The following is a 19,493-nucleotide window of genomic DNA, read 5'->3' as shown; positions in this document are numbered from 1 at the left end:
TTTATCTTACGGTATGGTAATAATACGTAAAAAATTACCTTGCGGCGTTGCTGGTTGGAATTTTCATATTATGAAAAAAAAAAAAAAAAAAAACTTGAAAGAGACGCTATCCCAAATCCGGTCGGAATCGGTCACTCGAGTTTTATGAGACGGAAAAGATTGGTCGTTGTTTTAGCCTTTCAGTGGCATTCGTTCCTATCCCATCGTATCCGCGAAAGGAAAAGAGGATAGAGAAAAAAATACCAAGGCTTGTCTATCTTTTGTACATCGATACGGTTAAACTTTCGATACGCTTCTGGACGAATTTTCTATAGGAAAACAATTTAGTATACGAAGCAACGTGTGTGCGTATATACGATACGTATTTATCGCAAAAGATAGTTCCCCTGGCTTCGCAGTGTGTGAACGAGAATATGTGCCCGCGTCTAGAAAAAGGGTACTAAGGGTAATTTTTTCAAAATTTTTTTTATTTTTGATTTTTATGTAAAATTTCGTCAAAATTCGAATGAGACCGGTCCCAGACCCGTAGAGTGCTTTTTAAGCGCGCTACACGCGTTTTAAGTGAGTAAAGTCGAAAAATAAATTTTTTAAAAAAATGGAATTTTAGGGTTTTGATCAAATTTTATTTTTGTTTCAGGGTAACTTGGGTGAAATTTTTTTTTTTGATTCTTATGTAAAATTTCATGAAAATTCGAATGAGACCAGTTCATTTTTCATTTTCAATTGAAATCATTTTTAATAATTATTTGTTTGCACAAAAATTCATTATTCATTGTTCAAAAGCAAAAAAAAATGATTAAATTAGATTTTCTATAAAAATTCAACTCGTAAAAATAAAAATCGCAAAAAAAAATTTTGAAAAAATTTTGTGCCCGAGGCGGGACTCGATCTCGGTACCTCTCGCTCCGCGAGCGGATGCCTTAACCAAGCGGCTAGCGCTACTGCAAGGCAAAATGCGTTTTTCAACAATATACATATTGCTAAACAGCGTCGAAAACTACATCACCACGCGAAGTTTCACGTTTTTACACTCAAATTACGTGAAAATACAAACGTAAACTTTAAACCGCTCTCCTGTAAAATTTACGTTTTTACCCTTAGTACCCTTTTACTAGACGTGGGCACATATAGCATGAGGAGGAAGTACGCAACAAAACACTCGTTAAGTCGATTAATTTGAAATGAAAAACCCGCAGAGAAACAGAGATCGCGAATCGGATGGAGGAGATGGTGGGGCGTAAATGGCACACTATATTCGAGAAAATTGCAATTGGATTTCGCAAACTGTGTATACGAACTAAAAACCGAAGCGTAGACGAAACGGAGAAGCGGTAATTTGAAAATGGTATTTTTCAAAGGCAGCACACTCGCGAGGTTATTCGGTTAATTCCGCAGAAGCCTCGGGAATAATTGTCAGTTGGTAGACTGAGTAGATACAGATTTTAATTGATGTTGAGACGTGATTTTTAAACTGAATTTAATGTCAAAGGGGGTCATTTTTCGACTCTGATGTTGATTCTTTTCATATCGCGAGACGATTTCTCGACTTTACTTCATATTTTCTACGTCAAATGCACAAGGTAGTATAGTACACTTTTCACTAAGCAAACATCATATTTTAATCAACAGTTCAACTAATGCACGACGACGATGAAACTCCGTCTCTCGTTTCCGAGCTCACAACGACAACATTGTCGTTCCTCTGTCGTACCTCTTTCCCTGTACTCATTCGCAATTCTCTCGAACAAAATTTACTAAACTGTATTATTTTTTTTCCCTTGTTTGTAATTCTATTTCTGTTTGCATTAAGTATCAAGTCGAGGCTTACGTTTTTCCTCTCATCGAAAACAGCACCGTGTAACTGGTACCAACCGAGAAGCTTTGTTTTCTTCGTGTACTGTAAGGTACAATTTAACGAAGTTAGTTCTTGTTTTTTCTTTCAAAATAAGAGACGGTGACACTATACGTAGGTACCTATTCTGTCTGCAATTACATTTGTACTTTCGAACAAAAGTACAATAGGAGAAAGAGAAAGGAGAGTCACTTCTTGATTCTGAAAAGTGCTTTATGTGAGTTTCTAGTTTTGTCCTGGCTTAGGTACATACAATTTCGGTACAATTTGTTAAAATTGTAGATACTAGGACGAAAAAAGTAAGAAATTTTATTTTTATTGCTCGAGAAGCAATTGTGCTTTGAAAATTTTCGTTGGGCTTGGGCATCGTGTTTTTTTTTTGTGTGGATGATTCGATAGATGTAAGATTGTGTGTTCAGCTTATTCCACTGATTCACTACTTTCACTACTTACACGTTTTTAAAATCACTACTTCTGTTAGATACCCTGATATTATTTACAAGAAGAATTACCTAAAAAAAAAACGATCAAAATATCCATTCAATGAGTCAATCTCTTTCTACATACCTACATATATCATTTATAAGAGTAATTGCAAAAAAGCTGTCAGCATTCTTAGGGTTATCTGACTATAGCGCACTTTTGTGATATATTTACAGGAACTATAGCTGTAATCGAGCACGTTTTTTTTTTTTTTTTCGGTAATGGTAATGATTAATCGTTTTGGGGTGCTACATCCTTGAGCCTGCTATTGTTTGGTTTGCGGCAGGTCATAAGCGACTTGTGATGATTTAATATAGTTGACTATTTCTTTCACCTGGGAATATAAAAAGTTAGAAAATTATTCACAATTTTGAATAAATTGAATAGGTACATGGAATGGGTTCTTACATTTTTTATTTTTTAAAAATTAAATAACTCAAATTCTTCCTACTTTATTGATTCGGTGCTTGATTGATGGCTCATCCACACTATCTTTCACAACTAAGTTTATGGAATGGATGTAACATCCCATATTAACGACTCTGAGTGCTAAAAAGTGAAAAATTCCAGTAGAGTACTTACCTATGCTCCCCAGCTTATGAGGTAACGAAGAAGTTGGCAGTTGCAATTTTTTTTGGTTATCTGCGAGTATCTCCAGAAGAACACGATCAGTAAAATTATCTTGATTTTTTACCCAGAATTTTTCCCACTGTAACAACTCGTTGATCCCAATTAGCTGGAGAGTGCTGTTTTTAGGGTTTTTGCTGCTAGCAGCATAAACCCTATTGCAATTGATTATTTTCAATTTAACTTGTAGCCAATCAGTGAGCAGTATTTCGGAGAGACCCATTCTGTGATTTGGATTGGAGAGTGCATAGAGTCTGTGTGACGTCAGCGCCGCATATAGGCGACGTTTTAACGAAATGTGAAAATGTGTGATGTTCTTTAATCTTTATTGTTTTGCTTTTTGCTTTTGCTAATTAATTACGCTAATTATCACTGAATGACTGAATGTACATATGATGTCAAAGGTAAAAAGAACCTTTTAGCGAGAAGTTTGTTAGATTAGGAAGAAATAACTCTTGCTTCTCAGTTTTTACTATTTATTAGTGCAAAGCTTTTCAAACACCAAGTGTTCATCATCAGGCTTAAATCACTATTGAACAAAATAACCAAGTCTACAAGCTTATATACTAGTGTACAAGGGTGTGGTAGTTTAACAGTACAAGGGTGTGGCAGTACAAGGGTGTGGTCATGTGGAAGAGGGTGTGGTTGTAGGTGAGGATGTGGTAGGAGTCATGTCTTCAAGTTTGGTTTTAATAACAGAAAGTAGGATATTTTCTAAGGGTTTTAAGTCATTATTTAGTAAATTTGTTTTGTTTTTCTTCATGGCTATTGCTTCCCTAATGTTTAATTGAGATGGTTTATCTATTTTTTGTATGAGGTTCAGGTTTTCAAAGGAAGTAGTGTGGTTGGTGGCAATGAGATGATCTGAGAGAGCAGACTTGTTTTCATATTTGTATTTAGCATAATAAAGATGTTCCTTGAACCTCTTTTTGATGTTTCTTTTGGTTTGACCTATATAAATTCCTTGGCAATCTTTACATTTGATTTTGTAGATGCCACTACAGTCTTCAGGTTTGTCTTTGTCTTTAGTGTTACCAAGAAGGTTTTTAATTTTGTTATCATTGGTGAAAATGGGTTGTATGTTGTGTTTTCTGAAGACTGTTTTCATTTTATTTGTGAGAGGGGGATAGTAACTGATCCTAACTCTTTTGACATCATCTTTTTCAGCAATAAAAGTTGTGGCATCTCTGATTAGTTTTTTGTTTTCATGTTTTCTTATAAGTTTTTGGATAGATGTTTTTGTGTAGCCAAGGTTGGAAGCAATAGACATGATGTTTTTTATTTCTTTATTTTGGTTATTTTTATTTAGGGGGAGATTTAAACACCTGTGTATCATGCTGTTGAAAGCAGCAAATTTTTGGTTCCAAGGCTGGAAAGAGTCTGAAGGAATGTAGTTATTGGTGTGGGTGGGTTTTCTATAGATATCAAATTCAAGATGGTCAGAATGTCTAATGATTAACATGTCCAGAAAAGGGAGTTTGTTTTGTTGTTCAAGCTCATAAGTGAATTTGATGGTAGGATAGAGACTATTTAAAGCATTGAGGAATTCCTCAATGTTGAAGTCTTCAGGAATGATACACAGGATGTCATCAACATATCTAAACCATGCTTTGGGAAAGTTTTTATTGTTCTTTTTGAATTTTGTCTCAAGGTGGCTCATGAAAAAATTTGCCAAAAAGGGAGATAAGGGGTTGCCCATAGCTGTGCCTCCTGTTTGTTTGTAGTAAGTTCCATTTATTTGGAAAATGTTTTGGGAAGTGCATAATTTTATAGTATTCATATAATGGGTTATTTCTTTTTTGTTGATATTTTGTTCTTTTAGCCAGTTTTCTATCATTTCTAAAGTCTCAGGAATAGGCACACTGGGGAAAAGATTTTGTACATCAAAAGATATGAGCCTGTCTGTGTCATTAATAGTAATCCCTTGCAGTTTTTCTGCAAGTTCATAATTATTTTTAACTTGAAGAGTTTCAGGAAAAGGAAGGTTTTGGAGGTTACAAAGGAGTTTTTTGGCAATGTTATAGGAAGGAGAGTTGATATTGGCCACAATTGGTCTCATAGGATAGTTAGGTTTATGGATCTTGGGAAGACAGTACATTTTAGGAACTTTAGGATTGGAAGGAAAAGGAGTGTTATTAAGGAAGGGAGTAGTTTTCACCAAACTTTTCACTTCTTTCACCATTTTATCCACAGGATCACTTTTTAACTTCTCATAAGGTCCTTCATTAAGAAGGGTTTCACACTTTTCCAAGTATTCATCTTTCTTCATTATCACTACGGTGTTTCCCTTGTCTGCTTTCATATAGTAGACACCTTTCTGTCTCAAGCTTTTGATGGTGTTGTTGTGGGGATGAAATGGAATTCTTGTTGGTTTATGGGTTTTGATGATGTCTACCACTTCTTTCTTTATGCTGATTTTTGTTTCTGAGGTCTCTCTCCACAATGAAGCATCCACATCAGAAATAATATCTTCAATAGGAGGCCTCATGGGTGGTAAAGAGAATTTTAGACCCTTGTTTAGAAGATCCAATTCTTCTTTGGAGAACACCACATCAGTTAGGTTTTTCACATACACAGTAGTCTCATTAACACCATTACTGTCACTGCCACTGACACTAACAACATTGCTAACACCACTATGGTTACTTTTTTCTTTTAACAGATTTTTCAACTTTTTGTTTTGTGAATTTCTTTTCTTTCTCTTTTTCTCCTCAATTGATCTGAACATCTTTCTTTCCATTTCATCCCACTGCAGTTTTGGTATGGTCTGGCTTAGTTTTTTGTGAAGTGCATATAGTTCCACTTCTATGCTGGATCTTTTTGCATACAGGCTGTGAAGCTCAGAGCTTAACCAATAGGTTTTGGCTTTCTCTAGAGCCCTTTTTGTGGAAGGAGTTTTCACTTTACTGTTAAACACCACACACTTAGGGAAAACATTGTGTACCCTACACTGTTTAAGAAAACTAATATCAAGAGGTATCAACTTCACCTTAGTTTTAAGACTTTGGTATCTGTTGAATAATGAATTAGGTTCATTAGGCTCGAATGCCATAATGTCAAAGGTAAAAAGAACCTTTTAGCGAGAAGTTTGTTAGATTAGGAAGAAATAACTCTTGCTTCTCAGTTTTTACTATTTATTAGTGCAAAGCTTTTCAAACACCAAGTGTTCATCATCAGGCTTAAATCACTATTGAACAAAATAACCAAGTCTACAAGCTTATATACTAGTGTACAAGGGTGTGGTAGTTTAACAGTACAAGGGTGTGGCAGTACAAGGGTGTGGTCATGTGGAAGAGGGTGTGGTTGTAGGTGAGGATGTGGTAGGAGTCATGTCTTCAAGTTTGGTTTTAATAACAGAAAGTAGGATATTTTCTAAGGGTTTTAAGTCATTATTTAGTAAATTTGTTTTGTTTTTCTTCATGGCTATTGCTTCCCTAATGTTTAATTGAGATGGTTTATCTATTTTTTGTATGAGGTTCAGGTTTTCAAAGGAAGTAGTGTGGTTGGTGGCAATGAGATGATCTGAGAGAGCAGACTTGTTTTCATATTTGTATTTAGCATAATAAAGATGTTCCTTGAACCTCTTTTTGATGTTTCTTTTGGTTTGACCTATATAAATTCCTTGGCAATCTTTACATTTGATTTTGTAGATGCCACTACAGTCTTCAGGTTTGTCTTTGTCTTTAGTGTTACCAAGAAGGTTTTTAATTTTGTTATCATTGGTGAAAATGGGTTGTATGTTGTGTTTTCTGAAGACTGTTTTCATTTTATTTGTGAGAGGGGGATAGTAACTGATCCTAACTCTTTTGACATCATCTTTTTCAGCAATAAAAGTTGTGGCATCTCTGATTAGTTTTTTGTTTTCATGTTTTCTTATAAGTTTTTGGATAGATGTTTTTGTGTAGCCAAGGTTGGAAGCAATAGACATGATGTTTTTTATTTCTTTATTTTGGTTATTTTTATTTAGGGGGAGATTTAAACACCTGTGTATCATGCTGTTGAAAGCAGCAAATTTTTGGTTCCAAGGCTGGAAAGAGTCTGAAGGAATGTAGTTATTGGTGTGGGTGGGTTTTCTATAGATATCAAATTCAAGATGGTCAGAATGTCTAATGATTAACATGTCCAGAAAAGGGAGTTTGTTTTGTTGTTCAAGCTCATAAGTGAATTTGATGGTAGGATAGAGACTATTTAAAGCATTGAGGAATTCCTCAATGTTGAAGTCTTCAGGAATGATACACAGGATGTCATCAACATATCTAAACCATGCTTTGGGAAAGTTTTTATTGTTCTTTTTGAATTTTGTCTCAAGGTGGCTCATGAAAAAATTTTTCAAAAAGGGAGATAAGGGGTTGCCCATAGCTGTGCCTCCTGTTTGTTTGTAGTAAGTTCCATTTATTTGGAAAATGTTTTGGGAAGTGCATAATTTTATAGTATTCATATAATGGGTTATTTCTTTTTTGTTGATATTTTGTTCTTTTAGCCAGTTTTCTATCATTTCTAAAGTCTCAGGAATAGGCACACTGGGGAAAAGATTTTGTACATCAAAAGATATGAGCCTGTCTGTGTCATTAATAGTAATCCCTTGCAGTTTTTCTGCAAGTTCATAATTATTTTTAACTTGAAGAGTTTCAGGAAAAGGAAGGTTTTGGAGGTTACAAAGGAGTTTTTTGGCAATGTTATAGGAAGGAGAGTTGATATTGGCCACAATTGGTCTCATAGGATAGTTAGGTTTATGGATCTTGGGAAGACAGTACATTTTAGGAACTTTAGGATTGGAAGGAAAAGGAGTGTTATTAAGGAAGGGAGTAGTTTTCACCAAACTTTTCACTTCTTTCACCATTTTATCCACAGGATCACTTTTTAACTTCTCATAAGGTCCTTCATTAAGAAGGGTTTCACACTTTTCCAAGTATTCATCTTTCTTCATTATCACTACGGTGTTTCCCTTGTCTGCTTTCATATAGTAGACACCTTTCTGTCTCAAGCTTTTGATGGTGTTGTTGTGGGGATGAAATGGAATTCTTGTTGGTTTATGGGTTTTGATGATGTCTACCACTTCTTTCTTTATGCTGATTTTTGTTTCTGAGGTCTGTGGATGCTTCATTGTGGAGAGAGACCTCAGAAACAAAAATCAGCATAAAGAAAGAAGTGGTAGACATCATCAAAACCCATAAACCAACAAGAATTCCATTTCATCCCCACAACAACACCATCAAAAGCTTGAGACAGAAAGGTGTCTACTATATGAAAGCAGACAAGGGAAACACCGTAGTGATAATGAAGAAAGATGAATACTTGGAAAAGTGTGAAACCCTTCTTAATGAAGGACCTTATGAGAAGTTAAAAAGTGATCCTGTGGATAAAATGGTGAAAGAAGTGAAAAGTTTGGTGAAAACTACTCCCTTCCTTAATAACACTCCTTTTCCTTCCAATCCTAAAGTTCCTAAAATGTACTGTCTTCCCAAGATCCATAAACCTAACTATCCTATGAGACCAATTGTGGCCAATATCAACTCTCCTTCCTATAACATTGCCAAAAAACTCCTTTGTAACCTCCAAAACCTTCCTTTTCCTGAAACTCTTCAAGTTAAAAATAATTATGAACTTGCAGAAAAACTGCAAGGGATTACTATTAATGACACAGACAGGCTCATATCTTTTGATGTACAAAATCTTTTCCCCAGTGTGCCTATTCCTGAGACTTTAGAAATGATAGAAAACTGGCTAAAAGAACAAAATATCAACAAAAAAGAAATAACCCATTATATGAATACTATAAAATTATGCACTTCCCAAAACATTTTCCAAATAAATGGAACTTACTACAAACAAACAGGAGGCACAGCTATGGGCAACCCCTTATCTCCCTTTTTGGCAAATTTTTTCATGAGCCACCTTGAGACAAAATTCAAAAAGAACAATAAAAACTTTCCCAAAGCATGGTTTAGATATGTTGATGACATCCTGTGTATCATTCCTGAAGACTTCAACATTGAGGAATTCCTCAATGCTTTAAATAGTCTCTATCCTACCATCAAATTCACTTATGAGCTTGAACAACAAAACAAACTCCCTTTTCTGGACATGTTAATCATTAGACATTCTGACCATCTTGAATTTGATATCTATAGAAAACCCACCCACACCAATAACTACATTCCTTCAGACTCTTTCCAGCCTTGGAACCAAAAATTTGCTGCTTTCAACAGCATGATACACAGGTGTTTAAATCTCCCCCTAAATAAAAATAACCAAAATAAAGAAATAAAAAACATCATGTCTATTGCTTCCAACCTTGGCTACACAAAAACATCTATCCAAAAACTTATAAGAAAACATGAAAACAAAAAACTAATCAGAGATGCCACAACTTTTATTGCTGAAAAAGATGATGTCAAAAGAGTTAGGATCAGTTACTATCCCCCTCTCACAAATAAAATGAAAACAGTCTTCAGAAAACACAACATACAACCCATTTTCACCAATGATAACAAAATTAAAAACCTTCTTGGTAACACTAAAGACAAAGACAAACCTGAAGACTGTAGTGGCATCTACAAAATCAAATGTAAAGATTGCCAAGGAATTTATATAGGTCAAACCAAAAGAAACATCAAAAAGAGGTTCAAGGAACATCTTTATTATGCTAAATACAAATATGAAAACAAGTCTGCTCTCTCAGATCATCTCATTGCCACCAACCACACTACTTCCTTTGAAAACCTGAACCTCATACAAAAAATAGATAAACCATCTCAATTAAACATTAGGGAAGCAATAGCCATGAAGAAAAACAAAACAAATTTACTAAATAATGACTTAAAACCCTTAGAAAATATCCTACTTTCTGTTATTAAAACCAAACTTGAAGACATGACTCCTACCACATCCTCACCTACAACCACACCCTCTTCCACATGACCACACCCTTGTACTGCCACACCCTTGTACTGTTAAACTACCACACCCTTGTACACTAGTATATAAGCTTGTAGACTTGGTTATTTTGTTCAATAGTGATTTAAGCCTGATGATGAACACTTGGTGTTTGAAAAGCTTTGCACTAATAAATAGTAAAAACTGAGAAGCAAGAGTTATTTCTTCCTAAGTACATATGATGAATGATAATAGGGTTGGAAAGCAGGAAAGCAGAAAGCTAGCTGAAAGCTGAGGAAGTAGGGGGGGGGGGGGTTGAAAGCTATTAGCTAAGCAAGTAGCAACTTAAAAGCTAGCGAAAGCCAGAAGCTTTTTATTCAGTTTTCTTTATTTTTTTTTGCAAATTCGTTACTCCGTAAATTTCTTCTTGCTTTTGGCTGTGATCAAATTTACGAAAAAAAAAAAATAAAAAATAAACAAAAGCACCTAACAAAAAGCAAAAACCCTTTTGCAATCAGCGAATAGCTGATAGCTTGTTTCATTTAATGATTGCTGCTGAAATATTGTCCAAAGCATGGACTATAATTCCTTTAACAATACAACTAGAGTAAAACTCAGCAGATCCGATGAGAAAATCTTCTTATGTGAAATGAGATGTCAAATAGGTATATATTTTCAATGGTTCAGAAATAGGGGGTATTTTTGGGAATACCAATACATTTTATTTTATTGACACAAACGGCAGCGACTCCCATTGCAAATATTTTCATAAGACGATTGGAAGTTGTATTGGAACTTCTGAATCAACTTTTTTTCAGCAAACATTTTACAACCCAAGTCTTCTGGTTGTCTATGTTGCATAAAACGCTTGAATAATTTGTGAGTTGAAAATTGTCCTTTTTGATGGTTTTGAATTCAGATTCATATTTAGAAACTGATTGATCATTAAAATATAAAGTTACTTCCTTGAATCGTGTGTTTGAAAAATATAAATTTCAGTTACTATATGAATTGTGGTCACACGTATAATATTATGCTATTGAATGCAGTGTGTTACATGTGTAGTATATTGGCTACGTCATTTCCTCCTATGTTGTGATTCGAGCTTCATAATGACGCATTCACTTTGAAATTTGATACCATTTTTACCGTATTCACCAGTGACTTAAAGAAGAGTGGATTGTGAAAATTGCTATTTCTTATCAAATTGATCAACACGTTTCAAATATGTACATATAGGTAATATAGTTTCCTTTTAAGAAATACCAACGCTGGATCATTCTTGGCGAGTTGAAATACTCCATTAACCACACGTTTTGGGATCGTTTTGATCATAATTGTCATGAATTCATTTTTTTTTGTTCTGATTTTTTTCATACACTTACCTCTATGTAATTGAATTGAAAAATATGAATTTTGATAAATTTCATCAAGTAATGTCAAAATATACGTTAATTGGAGCATTTCAACCTGCTGAACCGAATCTAGCGTTAGCTTTTTTCAAAATGGTAAGGTATTTTTTTAATGATTGAAAAATGCTATGAAATTGATGAGAAATTGTAATTTTACTTTTTCCAATATTCAGGAGGCTTGCAGAGGGTTAAATATGATATCGAATTTCAATGTCAATAGATCAGAAAAGTTTGGAAACTCCAATTGCACCTTTCGGTGAGAGGGAGTGACCATGGAACAGCATGGGTGGTAAAATTGTCCTGAAGTGATGAATAACGTTTTTTCCACCCTAAGAATGATCCTGTGTACTTTCTGAGGACTCTTGTAACGAAAAAGGAAAACGAATAAGGCGATTTAAATTGCTTCAAAAAAGGTCCTTTTCGTAATCTTTATTTTTACAAAATGAATCGAAATAGTTGAAAAAAGCTTTTGATAATTTTTGAAAGGGCGAACGAAGTGTAGTCAAATATTATTGTAAATAAACTCATGCATCGAAAATAAGCGAATATTGTCAAATGCATCTTGAATCCGCGACATTTTTTGGAAGTTTCCCACTCAATGTGAATTTTCTCATATATTGATGCGATGTTGAAGTCAGCTGAACTCACGTCATAATGATTGCTTACTCGGCATCTTAATTTTCACGCTGTTTTCATGGTGAAGTACATTAGGAAACATAACAGCGAATGAATACGTTTATAGACAAATTACATAACGACTTGGATAGTTAAAACATACTAATGGTGTGAATAAAGTGATCGATATCGTTAAGGACACTGGATTTATGACCATGTGATGCGGATAAGAGTTTGGAATTCTGAAAAAATATTATAACAGTAATTTTTAAATATTTTCGCCATTTTATTTGATGGACTCCAGCAAAAAAATCATGCCTATATTATGCCTTCAACAAAGCGTTGAAAAACCTTTCAATTTTCAACTCATGGTTCAGCTTCCCCGATGAGAGCTGATGGTCTGGACTGAAAAAGTTGAAAAGTTTGATATTTTTCGAACTTTGAGCTCTCGCCACTAGTTCCTTACTCGCCACCAGCGTTAGACCATCGCCGGATTTGAATTTTTCAAACTTCCAACTCCAGTTGGAAGGTTTGAGATTATGACTCGAAAATTTGAAAATTTTTCCACGTCTCATTGAGATCATATTCGACCATAGTTTTTTACTGGGCTCTTATCAAATTTGAAATTTTTTTTAAAAAAAACCTCAGTCACCGTGCAAACTTACGTTAAAACAAACAAAACAATACAACACTTGAATAGACAATTTAAAACAAATTACTCACATTAAAACTCCAAATCCGATTTCACTCGAGTACTGTGAACACCTGCAAAAAAAAATTAATTTTGACAAACGACTTACTCGCGGAGACGAGGATGGTATAGGGATTCTACGTAATTGCTACCTTACGTACCTACCTACTTATAGTACATATAACTTTGTTTACTAGACGATCTAGTCGTACTATAGTACAAATCCCAGCAGCAATACGAGTGCCGAGCGGAAGTCATACGCGTATTTTGTTGTTGGTAATTTTCACGAAGCATATTTAAATTGATGGTTGAACGAGTCTTGTATAGTAAGTTCAACAGGGGAAAATCTTCACTTATTTCAATTTCGAACCCCTTCACTGATTTCAATCAGTCGATTTTTACTATATATTTTTCTAGGAAATGCCTCCGCGATAAATTAATCTCTCGGGTGAGTAGAAACCGTTGGCCAGCACGAAGCGTGCCACTATCTGTGGAAAAATGCGACAAAATTCAGTTTTCTCGTTCGTATTTGTAAACAACGGGATAATCATTTCGTTCGTGTTAAGGAAAAATTTTAGTAAATTAAAACCGCTCTTCGGTATTTTATTAGCGTTACGTATATCAAAAATACCACCTTTACGAGCAGCAATGGACGACAAGGCGAACAGATTAGTAGCCAAATTGTGCGCTTTGTGCCAAGAATTGAAAAATATCGATTTCGCCGTCGAAGAGCCCATCAACGAGGATACATTATGCGAAATCATACTCAAGGAGATACAACGCGTGAAATACAAGTACGACGAATGTAGAAACGAATTTTTAGAATCCAATTTATTCCATTCCGGTTTCAACGACGTCGATATCGATTTCAAAAGGATATTCTTCGAAGCCATGGGCAAATTGGTCAAGTACAGAAAGAACGAATTGTAACCGTAAAGTACAAATTTCAGAGCTGGTTTATCGTCTATCTATACATTTTGGATTCATCGTTCGTAATTACGTTTTTTTTTCAACCCTTTGGTTATGTAGGTACTCGTATCGCGAAATTCGTCGTATATTTTGGTCTAGAAAATATGTCCTCTTACTACCTTTTTTTCTTCTTGAAAACGCTTCGATCCTGTTCTGTTTTGAGATAAATTGTTTCGAGTATCGGCAATAATATGTATTTATTGTGATTACATATCTTCGGTTTATTCTTTTGTTTTTATCATCCAACAATAAATCGTTATTGCTCTGTAAAGTTACACGTTCTTGAAGTTATTTTGATCGTTGTTGAGGGTGGAATTGATCAAAGGTTCGGAGATATTTTCATGACCCGAATCTAAAGCACGATCTTTATTTTGTATAAAATATAAATAATTCAAAAAGTTTGAAACTCATTTAAAATTTGAAAAAATTTGAAGAAATTCGAAAAAATTTAATTTCAATAAAAATAAATTTAATTGAAAAATAAACCTAAAATTTTTAATTAATTTAAAAAAAATTGATTTAATTTTTTAGTTGAATAAAAAAAAAAGAAATATTATTTTTAATTGAACAAAAATTTCGTTTAATTTTGTTATTATTTGATCTTCGTTTGGATTACCGTTTACAAATTCGAGCTGCAAATGTTAAAATTAATATTTAATTTAAAAAAAATTTGTTTAAAGGTCTTTGAAGCAGAATTGATGGAAGCCGTGTCCGCAGTCTTTGTTTCTTAAAAGACTTGGTAGTTTCGATAGTCGAGTCGCCTACTCCTAATATTCCAGGAGCATTTTTCTTACTGTGATTTATTTCATTATTCGATAAAACCTCGACCAAAACAAATCCGCGTTAATCTCTTTCGCTGATATCTTATACGCGAACGTAGGTAAAACTTTCGCCAAACTTTACCGTACAGCATTTTTTAGTAGTTCTACCTTCAGCTGTACAGGAGAAAATATCAATGGCCAACTGTTCACCCTAGTCACGTCCGATGTGTATACAGTATACGTCTGAAAAAAAGATCTATATCCAGCACTGCTATCTTCTCTCTATTTCTTAATAAAACATTTACCTTCCTCTTAGTCTTTCGCGTATATATCTCAAGCTATACGTTATACAGTCCGTCGAGAAATTACGTGCTGCGGTCGTCTCCTTGCATCCTGCCCACCACTCCATTTGTGTGCAAAGGCAAACGCACTTCCCCCAGTGATGCTCTAAACCACTACACGTTTACACTTCAGTCACGCTGCTTTTGTAGATGAATACGTGTAATTGCATAACCCTATGCCAATAATTTGCAACATTTCCCTTGAGGTCGTCTTGATACCTTAAAAGATGCGTGCCATGTATTTCTTCTTCTTCGAGATGGGGACATTTCAGTTGAGGGTAAAAGTCCACACTTGAAAGTAACGTGTGTCTACCGTCTGGAGGTGTTTGTGAAGCGAGGTAGCATCTTTTAAAGCGCAATCGAACGATAGAACACGATTAAATGTAAATAATTATTTCCTTTTGTTTGTCGTCGTCGAGTTTAATTTTAACTCGAGAGTGTTCGTTTCAGAGGACGAAATTAGCAAGATTTTGCGTCGCCGATAAACTTGAGCGAATGGAAATCCCTGAGCGGATGAAACGGCCTAATTCGGGTTCATTAACTTGTTTCAATTTTGTATCCGATCTCCTCGACGTCAATTTTTATTGGTTCGGTGCTGTCGTCCTAGTGCCAGGTGTTTCAGTGTTGCCCTGTTTTTTTTTTGATATGTTGGTAATGGTATCACTCAAAAAACAACATAAGACGAATAATGTTTCATGCCCCTATCCTCCTGTAAATGGAAACCTCATTTTTTTAAAGAAGAGCAGAGAACGCAGCTGAGAAGTATTATTTTGTTGCATTCTTGTACTTCTTGATCGACGCAGGAAATAGTTTTCAGCTCCGACCTTTTTTCTACTATTTTTGAAAAGTACGTACATCTGCTTTGATGGCATTTTGTCGGATTTCCGAATAAATTATACTTACTTGCTCATTTTTTTTCGGTCATCAAATGGATCGCTGGCTTGCAAATTTGTTTGTCTGCGGAGCCTGTAAAGTGCTGTTTGTCATTCCTCCTACTTGATGGATTGATTTACTGGCGAAAAGAAAAAGAAAAATGATTCTTTGACTTGATGAGTTAACATATAAGGAGACGATAAAGGATCCTTTCCAGGCATAACGTCAATTCAAGCTGGTATTGAAAAGTTACAGATCCTCTGGGTGGTTTTTTTCAGTGCATATTTGGTCAATCGACATTTATTGGTGGAAAATTTTTGAAAAATATTCCCACGTAATTTCGAGTTTACCTTTCAATTTCTGTAATAGCAATAAAAAGTTTTCGAGGGGTTATACGAAGCGTGGTAAAGTTTACTGCGGTACGCTGAAAGTTGATAAGTTTAGGTGTGTTGAACGAGGCACAGACGGGACGAACGATAATTTCCAATTTACACCGAAAAGCAATTAATATAAAAACCGCTTTTCACGCGTTTACCTCGAAACTTAAATAAACTCGAGACCGCGATTTCAATCGGTAGGTATTATAGATTTGAATAAGGATGCTTCGAAGATGCGTTTTTTTTTTCGTGGTTGTTTTCATTCCATCTCTGTCTTGGGCAGAGATTGGGCGAAGGGAAATTTGTATTTTGATGCATTCAGTTTTGGGTTGATCGTGTGTGATAATCTTTGAATAGGTGAGTTCTGATTGCTATAGTCATCACTTACTTATTATTTGAGGAAGGAGAACAACGTCTTCAAGTTCGGAATTGATGTCATAATTAACTATAAATGCACTCAAATTAGCATATGTTTCTGAAGTGTCGCTCGTCATTAAAAACAGTGGTTTCACATTTAAAGTTTTTTGGTTTTCCCAACGGAAATTTACAAAAAAAAAAATTAGACACTGTTTCAAATAGTCACTCTGTTGTTTAATCAGCTGGTTTCTGTATCCCTGCAATTGTTCGTGCTGAGATTGCTATGCAGAATGTTATAATTTTGCCTATTTACCAAGAAAAATAAACGATTACCTACTTACCAAACTCGTCAGAATTCTCCTCGTGTTGTGGACAGCTGGATTCGAGCTTTTATTGCTTTATACCTACTTATTGGTTGTTATTTTAGCCAGGTAATAGGTACGAAGTGCAAGTTTGAATTCATGTTAACTTTATTTAACGTTCGAAGAGTCATTAAATCCGTGTACTAAATGAGATTTTCAATGATACACGACGCGTATCAAAAAATACCGCAATCTGAACCCTTTGGAGGTTATCTAGGTTCCCATGGTGAGGAAACAAATTCCTTGAATGGGTGTAATAGAGTAAGTACCCTGCCCAATTGACTAGATCACAAAAAAGTTGAGCTTTTAAAGAAAAATCATGTTGGAAAATGAAAGTTTTGAAATAGCTCAAATCCTTCATTTCCAACAAAACAAAAATGAATTTAAATTGAAAATTTTTTTCGAAAGTGATTCAACAACATTAAACGAAAGCACTTTTTGAAAATATTTTTAAAGCAATAATGAGGGAAAAAATCGTAATAACGATAGTATAAAAAGGTCGTCTGGCAGTTCACGAGTTGAGTAAAAATAAAGACTTTTGATGAGAAAAATGCCTTTGACCAAAAAATGAAAAATACAAAAATCTAAGGTCGCCAAGAGAAGATTTTTCATCAAGTCATGAGTCATGACATGTTGTTGGAAATTGGACCCAAAGGTGACGTAAAATTTGAGGCATTTCTGCCAACAAGATTTAATTCTTGCTGAATTTGTGAACTACCAGATGAGATTTTTCAATCTTGTTATATGTTTTTTATAATTATTTTTTTTGGAAGTGTGCTTTTGTTCAATGTTTTTTGACCCATTTCATTGAAAGAAATTCTGCATATATTCAATTTTTTTTGTTGGAAATCTCACATTTGTGCTTTTTGGAAACTTTCATTTTCCAACAAAACTATTTATCAAAAGCTCAACTTTTTTGTGATTTGGCCAATTGGGCAAGGCGCCCTTATCACACATGAAAGCAATTCAATTTGCTAGCCTGATAACCTGGAGAACCTCCAAAGGGTTAAAGAGGACGATTGTTGCACCGAAACGTTGATATCTCTAAATACCAACGAAATGGTCACTAAATGTCAAGTTTGCGAGCTGTTAAAAAAATAACCCGAGACAAGTTCTTCATCGGTAAATAAGTATACTTCACTGGTGGACACTCAATAGCTGAACTACATACATAGTTACATACCAAAAATAAGTCAACCAGCAAATGAAAATGACTTTTCACTAGAATTTTTTTCATGTGCTTTCAGTATTGTGTAATGATTCTCAGTAAACCACAATTCGAAAACGAGTTTCTTCCCCATTAGTAAACTTATCATTTCTTCACAAAAATAATTACTTAATTTTTTCCAATATTTCAATCATTTCGTACTTGATACCTATACCATTAGGTTAATAATAGTCCGCTATTTGGAAACCATCTAAAGCCCTACAAATATTCCATCTCAAATCCGTTAAGTATTTTTAATACGTGAACAAAATTCGAAATTCTATTCAATATGCGGCGGTATAAACACTTCGCAGAAGGCAAAATAACGAAAAACGTTTTCAATTTGCGAGATAAAAACAAATTTTCACTTACTATAGAAATCGAAAAGAAGAATATATAGTTCACATGAGGGAAGAAAAAAAAAATATGTATACCTGCAAACGCTAGGCTCTTTTCCCTGCTTTTTTCTCCATTTTGTACACGGTGAAAACCTTCTTTTCCACGAGGTAAATGAAAATACCATTTTTGAAGAATAAATTCGCTTATTAAGTACCTACGAACTTACGTTTTCGTGCAAATATAATGTTTCTCGCTAGAAAGTAGGTAAGTATGTAGGTGGGTCGAAATATGTATAGGACAATGAGCTTTAGTTCCATTCAAAGCTAAAGGAATGAAAGGATTGTGATTGGGTTTTTCTTTAGTTTCACTGCGGCGTGTTCGGCATCTATCTATGGTTAATTTTTATTGAGCTATTGTGAAGTATTGATTTACTTCGCTAGAATTTGAGAAATGTTTTGAACGCATTGGAAATGATGAAGTGCTTCTAATTCGTGTATATTTATGGAGTAGTTTTCGATTTTTATGAATGGAATTTCAGGGCTGAACCGATAGGTCTGCTTCATACCAATATTTTTTCTACTTCATGGCGTTTTTCATTTTACATTCGAATTGAATGGATGAAATTTTTGCACTTTATTGAGATCGAATTATCAATATTTCACAGTACGATCCAAGTACCTGTATTGAAATAGATCTATACGATCCGACCTCAATTTTTGCCCATGAAAAAAATAGGCTCAAACATTCACATGTGTGTAAAACTTGGCCCGAAATTATTCCACTCGTATTTTTCAACGCTCTGTCGTCGAAAACTACCTACACGAAGAAGAGAATCAGTTGCTCCGTACACGTCGTTATGTGTATTAGAAACATTTCGTAAAGTTATTTTATGGGAAACTGTGGTAGTACTGGCGGAAGACGACATTTATGAAGGGGCTGATGGAAAAGGGAATTTTATTTCGAATTCAACCTAAAGTTTCGACTGAAGAAAGTTTATTTCGATTGGCGTATTGTTGGCGGAAACGCAGCGGTGTCGGGTGTTTTTCCAACAAGAGTATTACGGGAAGAAAATTCTGGTCGTTGTTTCTTCTTTGAGAGAGAGAGACACGTCGGAAGTTTCGCCGATCAACTCGAAACTATTAAAGGAGGCGGTTTCCGCAAGATAATTAATTCTTTTACATCGGGTTTGGCTGCGACATAAGTTGCCATTCGCAGCGAGATATTGCGGAGATTTTCAATTTTATTGCAAGTGACAAAATGTATCGAACTATGAGTGATGGTTGATTAAAAATATGTATTGTAGGAGACGTGGACGTTGTTGAGTCAATTCTCGCGTGATGACATTTTCAAT

General features: G+C 34.8%; 1 long non-coding RNA gene across 2 annotated transcripts in view; it reads left to right on the top strand.

The window, feature by feature from the left end:
• LOC135842042 (uncharacterized) overlaps window positions 1-19,493 on the top strand; it is a 322,912-nt gene that overhangs the window by 41,949 nt on the left and 261,470 nt on the right. The gene's annotated exons all lie outside the window — the stretch shown is intronic.

Source organism: Planococcus citri, chromosome 3 (genome assembly GCF_950023065.1).
Source record: "Planococcus citri chromosome 3, ihPlaCitr1.1, whole genome shotgun sequence".
Classification (NCBI taxonomy): domain Eukaryota; kingdom Metazoa; phylum Arthropoda; class Insecta; order Hemiptera; family Pseudococcidae; genus Planococcus; species Planococcus citri.
This window is presented reverse-complemented; position numbering and strand designations above follow the sequence as displayed.